The sequence below is a fragment of the Lycorma delicatula genome, chromosome 9 (genome assembly GCF_047948215.1).
Source record: "Lycorma delicatula isolate Av1 chromosome 9, ASM4794821v1, whole genome shotgun sequence".
Classification (NCBI taxonomy): domain Eukaryota; kingdom Metazoa; phylum Arthropoda; class Insecta; order Hemiptera; family Fulgoridae; genus Lycorma; species Lycorma delicatula.
This window is the reverse complement of record NC_134463.1, coordinates 76317703-76337202: the sequence shown is the minus strand read 5'-3', so window position 1 is coordinate 76337202 and position 19500 is coordinate 76317703. Positions and strand designations below refer to the sequence as shown.

The following is a 19500-nucleotide window of genomic DNA, read 5'->3' as shown; positions in this document are numbered from 1 at the left end:
AGTTTGTATTATAATCATATCTTATAATCATATTTCTTGTTATTTGCCATCTTTTTTCCTTTCTTAAATAGGCCCTGATGAAAGAATAAAGAATGCAAATAGATTAAAATATTAGTGATTTAGAACAAAAGATAGCTGTTCAAACAAACAAATTTCTTGTACTACTATTTTTATAAAAATTTATACCTCAAATTCAATTTAAAAGGAAACCAATAAGTACAAATCTGTTTATATGTCTTTTTTGTAACAAGTTATTATTAAAATTATTATTTTTTTCTTTTTTTTTTTACTAATAAATTAAGCTATTATTTCTCTTTTCCAGTTCTAAGGTACAGAAAATAAGCAATTAAATTCTATTTGACCTATGTAGGGTTCTTTTTTTGTGATTCAGAATGAAAGAAAAGTTATTCAAAAAGTAACTTTTACATTATCACCTTGAATGGCATAGTTTCATTGAGAATCCTGTAAGCATTCTATTCCTTAGAGTATGAAAAATCCTAGGGCATTCATTTTTAATTTCCTGTACGAAATAAAGGAAGTATTGTGATCGTCAAAAGTTTTTTTCAGATTTCAATGGAAATATCCATTTTGACCATCCCTGAATCCATTTTGACTAGTTTCAGTGTGATGTCTGTACATACATATGTATGTATGTCACATAACTCAAAAATGATTAGCTGTAGGATGTTGTAATTTTGGATTTAGGATTGTTGTTACATCTAGTTGTGCACCTCCCCGTTTGATTGCAATCGACTGAACCAAAAGTGTTCAATAAAGCCCAAAATTGAAAAAAAATTTGAATTTTGTACTTTTTCTATACTGCAATAATAAGCCCTCATTGAGAGCTTTCCAATGATATATCATAAGTGTACTTATTTTCATTGGTTCCAGAGTTATAGCCTAATAAAACTTTAATTAATGAAATATTTGGATCTCACTCAATATTTGGAAGGCAAATTGGTTCGAATCAGACTTCATTTCCTTTTTCATTTAACTTTTTTTTATTCTACCTTTTTTTAAAAATTTTAATATATTGATTTATTAATAATTTATTAACCTGTGATAGTAAACAAAAAATTTACAATAAATAATTTAATAACAATAAAAATAAAAAAAATGAATCAAATTTTGAAGTTATTAGTGAAATAAAATTTTATGGACTCTTAAAAATATGTATATATAATTTAATAGGGATTATTACATGTGTGTACGTGTAATAGATTTGGTGAGTGATCTGATTACTTAATATTAATTTAAAACTGTATTATTTTTGGATTTTCTAATTTAATTTTATTTAATTAATCTGGAATTTCTGTTTAATTTTATCTACATCAAAGTTAATTACAGAGTGAATGAAACGTTAACCCTCACAAGAACAATATATATACTGAGGCATACATGCTCAATCTTTAATAAATTGCAAAAAATTCTTATCTTTTAGTTCACTATTCCTCTGATATTGTCGGAAATTTTCTCCCAAAGTCAGAATTGATCAGCATTTTATTTGTTTTTTTTTGGCAATCATTTAATTGCTCTATGGCTGACATAATTCTTCTCATCTTAATTTGTGTACACGCTCTCTAGTTTGAAATTTTCTCTCTCTTTATATTCATCATCCTTTCCTAATCTTTTTATTCTTCACATTTTAAAAGATTCATATGTAATTCAATAGGCATACAAGGAAGTCATGTGGTGCCCACATCAGATTTCTTTAATAAAAATTAATTATTATTACTGAAAGCACAGTTTAATCAAATCTTTAGGGAAGTTAGGTTTTCATCTGGGATTGCGCTAGGTAGCATATGGTGAGTGCAAACAAAAAATATCTTGAAAACTAACTGCAAATTATTTTATTCAGCAGTTATTTAATGAAAAAAAAAACCAATTAAAATAAAACTTTATTAAATGGGACTTAAACTGAAGGAACTCCCTGTAAGAGTGTCATTTACATATTTCTTGTTAAATAGAATAGGAATCTGACTTCATAAATAAAACCATTGCGTCAATAAAGTAGCTAGTTGTAAATTATAAAACGTTCAATATTTTGTAACAAAATATATAGGTGTTAATTTCTTAGTACAGTGCTGAGAAATAAATGTGATATTAATATACAATATTTTACTGTAAAAGTAAAACTGAGAAATAGTAATTTGATTTATATTTTTATTAATTTTGGCTAGATCTGAACCATTTATTTAAAGATAGTAAAGTTTATGTAAAAATATGACTATATGCAGTGAACATATATCTCTACAATATCTGTAAATAAATTTACTTTGTTGTATATTTTGAAGTATGTGCATAACTAATCTAAATTTTAAGTTTCTTACATAGAAACAGACTGCTGGCATTTATTCAATTGGCATCGAAATGTGTACTCAAAAGAAAGGATGCACTTGAGCATAACAGGTAATGGAATCACAATACTCTACCATCCATAAAACTAACAGGAAAAACTTGATATGTACAAAACAGTTCATAAAATGAAAAAATAAATAAATAAATTTTTAATATATAGTAAACACTCATGCTAAATTTAAGCTGTAATTCTGAATTCACCTACTCAAAGGTGTGTTATATCTAATATCCAAAAGGTGCAACATCTACTATCAGATATAAGAATCTTTGATTTCTGTAAAAACAAAAGAGAGCTCTTTCTATCAAACACATGAATGTGATATGACTGTAGATTGTCTATTAGGTCAGTTTACTAAACAAAAATATAATTCCCTGAAATCAACCAAATAATTAAAAGAAATATAATAGCTGAACTCACATATAGTAACTGTTTATATATTAAGGCTGCCTAAACATTTCTCACGAACCTAACCTAATTCTCTAAATTTAACATGTTTATCACCAAAAATTCTACGTTTAACAGATCTCCTCCTTATTTTGCTAAACAGAGCACCTTTCTAAGAAGGGAAATAGAATGCATTTCTCCTGCCATGAGTTGCACAAAGAACACCGTTTTGTGGATTCTTCTTTGTTCATACTACTATTCTGGACATAGATCATCTTGTTTTAAATATTAAATAATTAAATCTCTACATAGATTTGTCACTTAAAAATGTACTTTCAGCTAAAACAAAATTCAATTTAATGTAAATATTCTGTAATCTCTTGAGTTGAACTACTCTGTTTAACTTACACTATTTTCTAGATATGCACTCAATTTTTTCTTCCATTGTCCATTGTTGTACAATATCAGAAAACCCAAATCTATTCCATATTTTTCTGCCCAAGATTGACCAGTACTTAGCCTAAAAAAATTTTCTTCTAACAACCTGCACAGCCAATGTCTATCTGATAAATATAAAGATTTTGTGAAACATATATTAAAATCTATTTCTAAAACTGACAATAAGTTTTGTATTTGTGCCAGGTATAGAATACAATTAAGGATGTTACTGGGGAAGGCGTACATTTTCTTTAAGAAAAAATGGTTCACACTTTTTGAATCTGAACTATATCTGTAACTCTACAGTTAGGCCCAACAGTCACTATTGTTTTGGCTCAACTGACCCTTCCCCTAGCTACAATGTAGGAACACATCCTTAATCCTGCAGCAAGTGATACCAGTTTTTATATCTGGGTATTTCCAACTTGGCAATGATAAAAATGGAACCAAATGACAGACTAAGGAAGATGTCACAGACAAGATAATAGTGAATATTTTTAGAATGGAATATTGTTAAATAACTCGTTTTTGGAACAATTGTGAAGAGATAAAGAAGATGAAAGTTGTTGATCAGGATCGTAACTCAGAATTGATTGAAATCAGTTTTAACTACGGGTTTAGTTCTTTGTTAGGACTTTATATTTTTACGACTTTATTTTTGTACGAGGCTCAGCTGATAAATTTTGCACATATATGCGTAGCATGGAAATGAAAAGAAATATTGGAAAAATAAAAAGTAAATAAAAGTACAATACCTTAGCTACAAAATACAGTATTTATTTTTCAATATAATCCTGGTTTACACTGATACACATTTCCCAACATGTGACAAGTTTTTGCATTCCATCACTGAAAACTTCTGGCGGACTTTCTCGGATCCAAGTGTCCACAGCTTCCTTCACCCCATCATCGGTGGTGTAATGATTATTTTTCAGATGCCTCTTGAGATGACATAGAAAGTGGAAGTTACAAGGATCCAAATCCAGAGAGTATGGCGGATGCGGAATAGGCTTAAACTTCAGCTTGCCAAGAGCCATCAGAGAGTTTGCTCATCGGGCACAGATTTTATGGTAACCCAATTTCGCGATAATATGGTCTATTCATTCTTTAGATATGCCTAACTGAATAGCGATGCATTGTTGGGTGATTCCCCAGTCACTTCGAAGCAAATCATCCACCTCCTTTCGATGTTTCTTGTCGGTCACAGAAACTGGTCATCCGCTGCAAGGTGCGTCCTCAATTGTCGCTTTACCAACTTCACATTCGCTAAATTTCAACACCCACCTGTTCACAGTACTCCTGTCAACAGTTTCACTATCGTAAACAGTTTTTAAATGATGAAAAATATTCATAGGATTCACATTTTCTGCTGTTAAAAATTCTGTCACTGTGCACTGTTTTAACTGTGTTAATATATTGGCCATACTCGACTCCATTTTAACTGCTACTGAAAAAAAACCGGTAAATGGATTTCAACTCATTATCACAGGCTTGTAGAGGGAGATTTTAGCTATCATATGCTGCCATGCCCAACTCAATAGTAACTTTTGTCTCCGTGTAGCACGCTTGTGTGCAAAATTTATCAGCCTCATATTTTCTAGATAAAATAGAACTTTTCAGTTATGTTCAACAGTAATTTAAGAATTCTTTTCCTCTTAATTAATATAATTAAGTATCCTTTATTATAAATAGTAAAAATATTTGGTGTATAGATTGGTTGAAAAATAAAAAATAAACCATTAAAAAAGTTTAATAGATTACTTTTTATACAGTAGCCAAACTTTGAATAGTTTCCTCCAAAGAGCTTGCTTTTAAGGCTTAAGAAGAATTTTTTTAAATACAGTATTTTCAACTATTTGAATTGTACATTCAGAAAATGTTGCAGTTTGGCGCACAATTTCTTGAAAGATAATACTGGGTCTAATATTTTTCATGGAAACAGTAACATCTGATGCTACAAGAAGATTACAACTGACTTCATAGAGCTATTAAAAAACGATGAATGTTGCAATTGCTGAATGTAGCAAGACAGCAATTAATATTATGTTGCTGTTACGTTAGTTCTTTGAGAATAAAATCATTCTTGTAGTCAATGACCACCTAGATTGTCAGATTCATCTATCATGTATATTTTCTTTTGGGCTATTTAGAAGAAAAAGTCTTCAGAAAAAACCTTCACATGATTGATCAATTCAAACTAAATATTAAAATTTGAAATCGAAATACCCCAAATCAGTGCTGCAACCATTTAAAAAAAGTAGCTGGTAACATGAAGAAACATGCTGATGACTCTATAGCTGCAAATGGATGAAATTTACAACAAAACTGTAAGTTATGAAATTATTAATATTTATTTCTTTCTTAAAATTTAATAACGTTTTCCAAATACTAGTCCTTCTGTTTTTTCCATATGGTTGGCATAATAAAAATTGTTTATTTTGGGTAATAAAAAACAATAAAATATTTGTTTTCAGCTATCAAATTGTGACAAAATTATCAGTAGAATAACAAATCTCTACAGAAACATTCCAGTTACTGATGCACTAATCATGTTTAAAGGAAACAGACACTACTTCAATGACCATAATCAACTCATTAGAAATATAATATGAGTAATAAAACAGACATACGTATATATTATTTTGAATCAAAAATTCTTTTAATTCAAAAACAAATATTGTACATTGTCTTTCTAAATGCCTTTCTACAATAGCCTTTCTAAATGCAGTATGCTGTTTGCAGTGTTCTAGTAGTTTCAATTTACCACACTTCTCAGGAACTGTTGACCTGAGACAGTACAATACGACACTTCATTTACATTCATACATATCATCCTCATTCATCGTCTAAAATAATACCTTACGATGGTTCTGGAGGCTAAACAGAAACAAGAGTGTTCTAGTAGAAAATTTTATTATATAAATATATAAAACTAAATTATTATATGAATAAGAAAGAATTAAGCAGGTATATTAATTCTTCCTTATTCATATCGTGGGTTCTGAGTTCAAATCCTAGTCAGGAATGGCATTTTTCATGCATTATAAAATTCCATATTGCATATACATTTAGACAATCCTTTGTAAATTTCTATGTAATTCATCGACCAAAAAAAAAAGTAATAAATATATTTATTTAATTTTCCTCAATAATACTGATTGTTTAACAGCTGAAGAGCTGTTCTTTATTTGTATTTATAAAACTGACAAACACACATGGATTCCCGGTGGCGTTTGCCGATGATTTGGCACTTGTGATTGTATGCAAACAGAAGAGGAACTGATGGCAGCTGGTGAAGAAGCGGCTGACATGGTTAGGAGGTGGCTAATAGCTCATGGTCTACGGCTCACTGAAGACAAAGTGAAAGTGTTTGTTATGGCAGGAAGACACAGACTACATCCATTGCATTTTAGAGTGGGACGCATGATGGTCCACCCTAGTCCAGCCGCGAAGTATTAAGGCATGTGGCTGGACAAGCACCAACCTTTACTATATTTGTTGAGGAGGCGATTAGAAAGGGCGAAAATATGGTGAAGGCGCTCAGCAAAATGATGAGGAATAAGGGCAGTCCTTAGACGGGTAAGAGGAAACTGTTGGCCAGTGTGCACTCCTCGGTGATGTTATATCGATTCCTGTATGGCTGAGAGCATTGTCAAGGGCCAGCAACATGAGGCGTTTGGTTATGCAACAATGTAGGCTAAATATATGTATCATCGCAGGGTATTGTACGATCAGCACTGAGGCGGCATCGGTTATAGCTGGAGTACCACCCATAGACTTACAAGTGCAAATGAGAGCTTCAAAAGTGGCTGGACAGGAGAGAAAGGAAGCAATTGACGGTCTCTACATGCCTTGGCGTGGCAGATGTCGAGATTCGGACAAAGGAAGGTGGACCTATGGGCTCATAAGCGATGTCAAGAACTGGGTGGAGCGAAAGCATGGTAACACAGGCTACGAATTTACCCAGCTCCTGTCTGGACATGGATGTCTTCAGGACTATCTGCACAGGATGGGTAGATGCCATACAAGTTGCTGTCACGATTGTGGCGGACTGGATACAGCAGAGCATGTGGTGTTGTTTTGCCCTAGATGGCGCAACTTAAGAGTAGTACTCGAGGATCAGGGTGTGGAGGGGGCCAACAATATAATCGAGGTGATGCTCAGCAATAGCAACAACTGGGAATGTATCTTGACTACAGTCACATCAATGATAGGAGAGAAGACCAATGAAGAGAGATGACGACCGGCTGAGCAGATGTGGATCTATATAGACGTGGAGTTTGATGACAGGTGATCAAGGGAGGCCAGCTCCTGGGAGTGGGCGGTGTGGTCTCCTCGGAGTCATCACTCGTTGATCATCCACTGGGGATGCCTTCCGGTCATACGGATTCGGATAGTAGAGTGCCTGGGTGATCATGCAGGGGCTGTACATAACATATGGCTTAAATCCGGCCCCTGCATGATAGGAGGCGAGGTTTTATAGCGGGTGAGAGCCCTGCTCTGCCATCAGTGCAGGCCTGATGGCAGCTGGCAGAGCTTTTTCCTATTAATTTTTCCTAATATTTTTAACTTTCAGTACATATCTACCCGAATCGTTTATAATTCAATCTGGTACTTCCTTATGCGACATAGTCTGAAGATGGATGATGTTCCATTAGGAACCCAGTAATTGTACTTTGGGAGGCTCTTTAATTCCTGAAGGAAAATACAATTTTTCTTGTAATTATTATTTAAGTTGATAATGAAAAATTATTGACTGATGATGAGCTGCTCCCATTTTAGTACCATAAGTTAAAGGGATCTTGAATAGTTCTCTGGATGGGGTTGTTTGTCTCATATTCTGATTTCTCTGGGAATATTTGCTTGCTTTTACATATGGGGGTATTTCCTCCTTCACCATGATGGATTATAAGAGATGAGTATAATTCAATAGACCTTCTATAACATTATAAATAGAAAATTGTTCAGAAAACTCGATAAAAATTCTAAAAAAAATGGATAAAATATTTTTTTGAACAAACAGCAATACAGAACAAACCATATAAATACATTCTAACACTTGCCCACGCGCGCACACACACACACACACACACACACACACACACACAAAACGAACAGTGTTCCAGGAATATAAAAAAGTTTTACATTAGACCAACAGGATGCAACTTCAACAAAAATATTTAAAAAAAGTCAGTAACTTGACGCTGGCATTTACTTACGGTTCATAGAAATAGACGACAAATACAAATATTAACAACAACCTACATATTTTAAATTTGAATGTTATTGAATACACAAATAACATTTTTTTTTAATACACCTTATAATAAATATGCATCCTTCAGTCTTAAAATTATTTTCAATAATAACTCACCAGAATTGTATGTACTATTTACAGTGATGGTGGCTAAAATGTAGCTAAAAAAATTGTAATCTCTTTCAGAAACTTATATTACATTAAAATTTTGTTTACACTAACTCTAAAATGAGTTCCATCTACAAATATGGGTTAAAAAAAGCAAAATATTCCTACAGGAAATTAAAAACTGCAAAAACAAATCATCAATAGCTTTTTATTTCTTTTTTGCGGTTAAAATAAACTATTATTCACTGTGGTGTTTTTGATTTCATGGTTACCAATAATGGAACACAAAAAAAGCCTGCTGAAATAATTCATTGTCTGTGATAATGTGGTCATGAAAATACCAAGAGAATAATATATATATATATATGTTTATATTGATAACATGATCTAAATTTATTACCTGTGCCTACTGGAGGGGGCACTCCAGGGTGAGGGGACTTCCTGTTCCGTGGCGACCAACTACCTCATCACGCGATACCACCCCCGGCTGTCTCTCTGCAACACATCCCTCCCTATAAAACCAAACAAACAATAAATTAATGATTTTAAACAACAAAAAGACAATATGAATTCATTAACAAAATAACATGTTACCATAATTTACTGAATAATAATAAATTTTAAACGTAAAAGTAGTTACTGCTTACAAGACCGAATATCATTCTTCAATTTTAAACAAACGGTAATCAGATAATAAAACAGCATAATTTTAACAATGTAGTTCAAGAATTAATTAATTACTGTATAAAATGACATGACAGTTAAAATATATGGTCTTTAACATTAAACACAGGATTAATTTATGGTTCCATACTCATGCATCTATATTTAAAAAAAGAATTATAATACTTTTATACTTTCCGGTACGCGAAGAAGCTATTGTATTTATTCAAATAATGCAGGCAAAAATTTGTCCAACTTACCGTAAGAATTTTATACAAATATTATACAAAGTTAGGTTAGTAATTCTAATTTACATTTTTAAGATATAATTTGTAAGACTGTTTGTATCTCCAAAACACACTATTCAATTTCATGAACAGAGCATGAAAAACAAAAATATTGTGATTTGTAAAATTGAAAAAAGAATACCACCCTATGTTATAGATAAAAGAGTATGCTAAAAGATGAAGCTGTCTCAAATTGAATAGTAAAACATATAGGTTAGTTTTCTCATCAAGAGCCGTGTGACGTATACTTATTTCGACATGTATAGTCTGCTAACGCTGCAAATATATACCGAAACATAATAGTCAATACTAGACGTTACAATCAGCTTCTAACATTTAAAATACTTTAAATATGTGAAATATTTTATTATTACATATTTTATGTTCTTTATTATATTATAAAAATATAAACACGAAAATCAGTACAGATTATTGCCTAATGAATTTCTGTACGAAAACTTGGAATCCTTAATCGATACTATGAAAAAGAAGCGAATTTCTTTCTGTGCACACTTGCTAAGATTACCGCAGGATAGGATTACTAAGAGAATTATCGATCAATTTTGGTCTTTCCGCCATTATGGATCAAAGAAATTAAAGAAGACATGCAAGAATTAAATTTGACTTAAGAAGATTTACTTAATAAATCCGAAAAACTAAAATTGTTATTAAAGATCCGAATACCAACTTTAAAGTAAGAAATTTTAATTATACAAAAAGGGTTTATTCAGAAGAGTATCGTAAAGCAAGATCATTAAGAATGTCTAAATATTGGGAGAAAGTAAAAACTAAGAACTTAAAGGCCAAAAGATCGGCAAAAAAGACTTGAATTATTCTGACTAAAGTGGTTCTTTGTGGCCTTAATAGTAAAAAAAAAAATATATACACAATATCTTGTCATAAATAAAACGAAATTATATTAATACAATAAAAGCTTAAAGTTTGTTATTATAAAAATAATAATACTCAAATTAAATTACTGAAGCTTAATAGTGAACGTAACATTTATTCAGATGAAATGCGGAAATAATTTATACAATTTTGTAATGTTGATAATAAAATAATAAAAATAGCTGACAACACAGTTGTTTCTGATGCACGGCTTATACACACAACTTAATTAAAAATATTTATAAATTTAATATTTATTAAAAGTTTTGCTTGTACGGTCGGCACACTGGTGAAGACTCGAGTCTTAATGCACCAGAACCAAGTCAACCGGGCTATCGAGTTCGAGACCCAGCCGACCTAGTTACTTTTTTACAAAATAAATATTACTCATTTATTTAATTCTCCACTCACCTGTGACGTCATAACATAGCGGACGACTTCAACAGAATTTTTTGGGATGAGGTGCATTTTGTAAAAAGTCCTTTTTGCAAATATTGTTATGTTTTAATTGTTAACAAATCTGCCTAAGAAAAATGGTTAATTAGGCGAAATCTCGAAATACTAAAGGTGACCTTGCTTTACAGCCTCACCTCCTTGACCGTTTAAGTTAAGAAAATTTAATGGCGTCAATGCCTCATATACAGAAGTAATCTAACCAAGTTTGGCCGAAATCGGTACAGTAGTTCTGGAGCTATAAAATGATTTAGAGGCCAACACCTAACATACACATACATATATACGAACATTAACATCCGGAAAATTTCATCCGGTTTTTTGGGTTACTTAGGTGTCAAAAGGTCAAGATCAGGTGAAAACCGCATATGCCCAAATTGGACCGATTACAATATTTTCTAAAGCTATAGCTCTGCTATACCACTATAAGTTAAAAAAAAATCTGATGTGGACACCACATGAGTTCCTTGTAGGCCTACTAAATTACATATACATATATTTTTTTTTTAATGAAAAGTACGTAAAATTTTATTTCATTAATAACTTCTGATATTTTTTCTTTTTTTTTATTGTTGTTATTGAATTATTATTTACCGTAATTTTTTTACAATCACAAGTTAATAATTATTAATAAATCAATATATTTAAATTAAAAAAAAAAAAAAAAATGTTAAAAAAAAAACGAGATGAAGTCTGATTCGAACCGATTTGCCTTCCCCTTGATCCAAATATTTCATTAATTAAAATTTTATTTGGCTATAACTCTAGAACCAATGAAAATAAGTACCACTTATGATACATCGTTGAAAAGGTCTCAATGAGGACTTATTACTGCAATTAATAAAAAATCCAAAATCCAGATTTTTTTGGCTTTTCAGCTTTTTTGGACACTTTTACTTCAATCCATTGCAATCGTAAAGGGGAGGTGTACAACTAGATGTTGCAACAGTCCTAAATCCAAAATTTCAACATCCTACGGATAATCGTTTTTGAGTTATGCGAAATACATACGTACGTACAGACGTCACGCCGAAACTAGTCAAAATGGATGATTCAGGGATGGTCAGAATGGATATTTCCGTTGAAATCTGAAAACCGAAATTTTTCGCGTTCACAATACTTCCTTTACTTCGGAAAAAAAAATATATATATATATATATACAGTGTGTGTGTGTATATATCAATTTTCTTCCATAACTCGACTATGTGTTAACCGATTTTAAGAAATAAAATGTCATTATATATATATATATATATATATATATATATTCAATTTAATATTTATTCAAAATTTCATTTTACTTTATTCATTGTTTCTCGTCTCCTCTTTGTTACGTAATCTCATAGTTACATTATATTTTCATACAAAAAAAGAACTCTTATATCAACTTAATTGTTAATTGAATTAAAAACTAGTAACATTATTAAAGTTTCTAATATATCTAGTCTGACATGTTACAGTTTCTTTTAAAGGTGAAGAGAAATTAGATACTCCCGAGAAAAAATCTGTGTAGGAGTTACCATCACATTATTTTAATTGCATGAAATGAATAAAAAGATTTTTAAAAAAACATAGAGGCACTGTGCCTATGACAAAAGTAAATGAAATAATTCTCATACTTATCTAAAATAAGAATTAACATCCAATCTACACCAATAAACCATGATACCATTAGAATTTCATGACAATAGAAGAAGTTTCGAGTATTTTAACACTACAAAATACATGTATTTGTTTATACATTAATTACATAACCTGTATTTAATTTGTTTAAATGTTTATATATAAAAAGAAGTAAAATAGTAATTTTTGTTTAAATGTTTTTTTTTTCTTAAATTTCACGGCAAATTTCGGAATATGATTCTTTAGCCAAAAATAAAAAAAAAAAGTTCATATAAACATAGGTCAGAAAACGGTTCGTTAGCGAATTTCGGCTAGCGAAACATTTATCCCTGTCTTCTGCTCCCTCTGTGAAATAAAACCATACTAAAAATTTTGGGTCAAAAAAGTCCAGTTTTGCGTCTTTGGAACGAATAGGTTTTCATAAATACACATTTTTAGGTTTAGAATAAAATAATTGTTAATTTACCAATAGACAAATAAATATTTCTAGTTAACATTGTAAATTTAGTTAACTTTCTAGTTAATTTAATTCAGAGAAAATTGATGTAAATATCATCTATGTTAATTTACCAATAGACAAATAAATATTTCTAGTTAACATTGTAAATTTAGTTAACTTTCTAGTTAATTTAATTCAGAGAAAATTGATGTAAATATCGTCTATTAAAATGAAACACTAATTTGAGAAGTTCATATATAATTAAAAACAAAATACACAAACTGGATCAGAAAAGTACACAAAATACGATTTTAAGCAGGAGAATTTACATATAAATGGTAAAAATTATAAAATAAATTTGAAAGACATCCTTCTAAAACATATTATTTTTTTTTATTTTTTTATTTTTTTTTTCAAAGGTTGGCAATAACAACGATCATCAATTAATTTTAATGTCTACATTTGAGCGGTATTTGTGTTGTTAATTTTTGATCGGTAATTTTAAATGGGTGATACCACAAATTTGTTTTCATTTAGAGGGTTGACGTACACGTTGTTAATATATGGTAAAAGTAAATAAAAGTAGATTGGATGCTGTGCGTATATACTGGGAAAATTATCCAGTTCGAAGAGTCCGGATCGTAAAACATTTAAAAATTTAAAGAGACGAGTTCGAGAAACTGGTAAGCTTAAACCACATCGATTCGATGCGGATGGTGAACGTTTTGTGAGAAATGCCAACGTTGAAGAAGCAATATTGAATGCGGTAGAATTATCTCCCACATAAAGCACCAGAAGGTTGTCACACCGCTTTCATATTTTAAAGTAAAAGCTTCCCCCTTTCAATAAAGCTAAAATAAGAAAGAGAAAATTTTTAAAAAGCTTTTCTTCATTTTTTTCCGGGGTTTTAAACAGATTGTTTAAACCCCGGATACCTTTAACATAAAACCTTTAAAACTTACGTTTTTTACCGATCTAATAAAGTTATTTTAAGCAAAACATAAAAACAATCGAGCCTCTATATAACGAAACCCAGAATCCCGGGAAAAAATTTTGCTAAATAGTGGTTCTGGACTTTCTTCAGTAATTACTTCATGAATAACGCAATGACTTTGTTTTAAATTTCTTTAACCACACATTTCTGACCTGGAATCTTTGTGTTCTAATAAGACTCCAAATTCTACGGCTTTTTCTTTAATTAATGTCCTGGATAACGGAAGCTTTTTTCGCGCATCACTGTCATCAATTTTAAAATGGTTTCGTCGATATGATCATACTTGCTACCTTTTAATTTTTTTCTCACTAGATTTTTTTTACGCTGGTCTAGTTCTTGCAGTATCACATCCCGATTTTTTTAAATTGTTGACAATGAATGACAATGAACTTGGTGGGATTCCAAATTTTTGCGCGATATCTTTTTTTTAAGACATTTGACAATTTCGTGTTTAATGCTTTTTTTCTGAAACAATAACGCACTTCAGTTTTCACATTATACAGCATACTAAAGAAACAGTTCAGTACATTATAGTACTGTATAACGCGAGTAACGTAATCCAAAGACAGAGATCAATTGAATAAATCTAGGAAAAATGATTGCTGAACAATATGTATGCACTGAACAATAAAAATGTGTTAAATGTTTTCTAAGAATTCTACTTGTTACTAGCAGCAGGGCTTGCCTATGGCACGCCCTCGCAGCTAGGCCCTCCGGGCGAGCAGCATCTCGGAATGCTATTATTAGATGTCCAGTATTGATTATCTCTTGTATAAAAACTTCTTTTTTTTTTAATGATGAAAACTGATCAAAGAAAAGCGAAAAAAAGATTCGTCGTCGTTCAGTTAAGCACCCTTTCTCATTAGGAAAGAGTTAAAATAAGTTAATCTAAGCCAACCCGCCGAGTTGGTCTAGTGGTTAACGCGTCTTGCCAAATCAGCTGATTTGGAAGTCGAGAGTTACAGCGTTCAAATCAAAGTAAAGTCAGTTATTTTTACACGGATTTGAATACTATATCGTGCATACCGGTGTTCTTTGGTGGTTGGGTTTTGAATCAACCAAACATCTTAGGAATGGTCAAACTGAGACTGTATAAGACTACACTTCATTTACGCTCACAATATCATCCTTTGAAGTATTATCTAAAAGGTAATTACCGGAGGTTAAACAGGAAAAAGAAAGAAAGTTAATCTAAGCCGACCTCCGTAGCGCGAGTGGTAGCGTTTCCGCCTTTCATACTGAGGTCCCGGGATCGAATCCTGGTCAGGTATGGCATTTTTCACACGCTAGAAATCATTCATCTCATTCTCTGAAACAATAATAACGGTGGTCCGTAGGTTAAAAAAATAAGTTAATCTAGATGGATAATCGATAGTATTTTCAGTATTGATTTATTTGTATCTATAATAATAGTATTTTAAGATCTGCTACGATATTGAATGAATGAATTACGGTAGTAAAATTAATTAATTTAATTTATAATTATTACTATTATTGCTGATTTATTATTTATGAACATTTAAGAAAAAAATCTTATGATTTTTTGACGGGCAATATATTCGATCATATAAGCCTGTTCTCAGCGAAAGGTGACACAAATACAAATGCCCTTTAGTAGGATAGGATGATTACATGCTGTAGGTAAATGTCTCATTTAGATAAATGAATAAAAGTTTGTACAGCAATTTTAGTGCTTTGCATTAGTTTACGAAAAAGGGGAATTTCCGTCAGACTTAAAAAAAAGTGTTATAGTAATGATACCAAAGAAAGCAGGGGCAGATAAATGTGAAGAATACAGAACAATTAGTCATGAATCAAAAATCTTAACTAGAATTCTATACAGAAGAATTGAGAGGAGAGTGGAGGAAGTGTTAGGAGAAGACCAATTTGGTTTCAGGAAAAGTATAGGGACAAGGGAAGCAATTTTAGGCCTCAGATTAATAGTAGAAGGAAGATTAAAGAAAAACAAACCAAGATACTTGGCGTTTATAGACCTAGAAAAGGCATTCGATAAAGTAGACGGGAATAAAATGTTCAGCATTTAAAAAAAATTAGGGTTCAAATACAGAGATAGAAGAACAATTGCTAACATGTACAGGAACCAAACAGCAACAGTAACAATTGAAGAACATAAGAAAGAAGCCGTAATAAGAAAGGGAGTCCGACAAGGATGTTCCCTATCTCCGTTACTTTTTAATCTTTACATGGAACTAGGAGTTAATGATGTTAATGAACAATTTAGATTCGGAGTAACAGCACAAGGTGAAAAGATAAAGATGCTACGATTTGCTGATGATATAGTAATTCTAGCCGAGAGTAAAAAGGATTTAGAAGAAACAATGAACGGCATAGATGAAGTCCTACGCAAGAACTATCGCGTGAAAATAAACAAGAACAAAACAAAAGTAATTAAATGTAGTAGAAATAACAAAGATGGACCACTGAATGTGAAAATAGGAGGAGAAAAGATTATGGAGGTAGAAGAATTTTGTTATTTGGGAAGTAGAATTACTGCAGATGGAAGAAGCAGGAGCGATATAAAATGCCGAATAGCACAAGCTAAACGAGCCTTCAGTAAGAAATATAATTTATATACATCAAAAATTAATTTAAATGTCAGGAAAAGATTTTTGAAAGTGTATGTTTGGAGTGTCGCTTTATATGGAAGTGAAACTTGGACGATCGGAGTATCTGAGAAGAAAAGATTAGAAGCTTTTGAAATGTGGTGCTATAGGAGAATGTTAAAAATCAGATGCGTGGATAAAGTGACAAATGAAGAGGTATTGCGGCAAATAGATGAAGAAAGAAGCATTTGGAAAAATATAGTTAAAAGAAGAGACACACTTATAGACCACATACTAAGGTATCCTGGAATAGTCGTTTTAATATTGGAAGGACAGGTAGAAGGGAAAAATTGTGTAGGCAGGCCACGTTTGGAATATGTAAAACAAATTGTTAGGGATGTAGGATGTAGAGGGTATACTGAAATGAAACGACTAGCACTAGATAGGGAATCTTGGAGAGCTGCATCAAACCAGTCAAATGACTGAAGACTAAAAAAAAAGCATTAGTTAATAGATTTCGGGAAATTCTGCTACTATAACGTATAGGCAGACAGTAACTGTAGAACACGATGGGTTATGAGGGAATATTGGGAATTTTTGCTTTCCCAGTTCAATAAAAATAACCTGTAATTCTTGACTGTTGTAAAGAATACTTTTTTTTTGTACACAGGTACATATTAGGTACGGAAATCAAAAGAATAACTACCTTAAACTCACAGAAATGCCCAAAATACTAAATTTAATCTTATTATTTTTAAAAAAAGATTTCGTAAAATTTACTATATGTTACCACAAACTGTATTATGTTATTATGCAGTAACCATTTCGTTACATAAAGGTATGAATAGGTTAAATAGAGGTCAATTTATACGTAGATTTATTAAACTCGTAGTAAAGTTTTTTGTTGTTGCAAAATCGAGGTTTCGTAATATCGAGGTTCGTTATATAGGGATTTAATTGTAGTATGTTTTTTGACACCATTCTTTTGTTTCCCCCCCACATTTCTCGAAAAATACTAAAAATACAGTTCTGGGTTCTTTTTTCAATCTTTCAGGTTAAATTTCAAATAAAACCACTTAACCCGTAATAATAGACTACGGTAAAAAAAAGTAATAATCACTACTTTTATGGATTAGGCCAAACAAATTGCTCTTACTAATAAACTTTTCTGGATTTGAAACTATCTCGCCTTGTTTTTTTTTAGAATTTTACTTTATGCAATATACGGCAGTCAATTTTCCATATTTTCTAGATAAGTGATTCCTAAACAATACAAAATTATTAAGTAGATAAATACAAATGCAAGTTTATATTAAAGGATTATGATTCTTATATAAAGATAGTAATAAATTACAATACAAACATAGTAATTGTTAACCTAGTTTGTTTATCTAGTGTTTGTTGACATATAATTAAATTTATCAAAATATTTATGTTAAAAATATTTAAATTAAAGAAAAGAATAAACTCTACTGGTAATACAAGCATCATCCCATTACTGCTACCTTATGGTCTACTGCTTTCTTAAGTCTTCTTAAGGAGACAATAGCGTTCGCTTTGTGAGTTACGTTCTAGTTGGTTTAACCATCATCTTTAGTGGATGAACATTTGTGTCAGTAATGGTTCAATTCTGTAAGAAGCTTTTCTTCTGATATGGGTTCAAGTCTGGAACAACCGTTAACGAGTGTAAAGTTTTTATTACAAGATATAAAAAAAAGTTACTCCAAAATTAATATACCTTTCACCCCATTTATTGTGTATTAATCGATTAAGGTTAATTGTTTAATGATTAAGTAATTATATTACTATATGGTGTACAATTAATACAAAAACGCTTGAAACACAAGCTCAATCAATTTTTTTTTTCTATATATCACAAATTTTTAGATAAGAGATATTAGAATGTAAATTAGTGATAAACTAAACTTTATCTTTAAAGGTCGAAGCTCAGTGAATTTTTTTGTGAATAAATAGCTATTATGAATTAATGGGTTAAGTATTAGTTTTAATATTATTTCATCAGATCATGACCGAACACTTTAAAAAACATCTTAAAATCGATATATTATAAAAACAAAATTTAATTAGATATATAATACTTCGAAGAAACTATTTGTGATTTAGCTGTTAATAGTAGCCCACAGTGGCGGCTCGCAAATAGGCACTGTGGAGCTGCAGCACTCCCATTTTCACTTAGTACTATCGATAACATCTAATATAATGAGTCCGTTTTTCTTTAATTGTATCTTTTTACTTGTACAATAAGATACTTAAGCTTAATATCAGTAGCTATCCCCAAGTTTATGAAACAGGCATAGCTGCCAATTTTTAAAATTCGGAACGATTATGCCACGAGTTCGCTCATTAATTTCTGATATTTCTGTATACATCAGGTTTGAGCATACTTTTATTTATGTTTAAATATTGAATTAAATATTGGAAAGCAACGAATTTAATAACCTGTTCAGTAGCGGCTAGCATATAGGCACTGTGGAACTGTAGCACCCCTTATTTCCACATGATATCGATAACATTTAATATGAGTCCTTTTCTATTTAATTCTTTCTTAATACTTGTACAATATATAATCCTTAAGCTTAATGTCCGTAGTTATCCACAAGTTTATGAAAAAGATAAAAAAAATCTTTGTATGAAGATGTACGCTTTACAGTTCCAGCGGTGTGGTGTTTGGATGTTGTACACATGAACACATAGGAAGCTGCACGCGAGGCTGCGAGAAAGAGAAAGCACTGTCGCTCCCGCAGTGTGGACCCTGGCGTGCTGGTGGAAGATATTTATTATTTTACTCCGCGCGCGCGCGCGTGTGTGTGGAATGTTCCTTGTTCGTTCCCTTTTCTGGTTTAGTCGATGGAAGGAATATGAAAGTTGTTTTTTCAGTAGCGATCAGAAGATGGTAGAAAGCAAGGGTTTTTGATTGCCAAATCTATCCAAAAACACGCCGGAACGGCGAAAGAGAAGGTAATTAGTAAAAAATAATTATGTATTTGTTTCTGTGTTCACCGAAATTTAAATTAAGCA

General features: G+C 31.4%; 1 protein-coding gene across 3 annotated transcripts in view; it reads right to left on the bottom strand.

Annotated features, from left to right (window-relative positions):
- Positions 1 to 19500, bottom strand: part of rho-5 (rhomboid-5) — a 552643-nt gene that overhangs the window by 382665 nt on the left and 150478 nt on the right. For all 3 annotated transcript variants that reach the window (XM_075375248.1, XM_075375249.1, XM_075375250.1), the window contains exon 2: positions 8947 to 9058. The gene's annotated coding sequence lies outside the window, so the exon portion shown is untranslated. The remainder of the gene's footprint in view (positions 1 to 8946; positions 9059 to 19500) is intronic.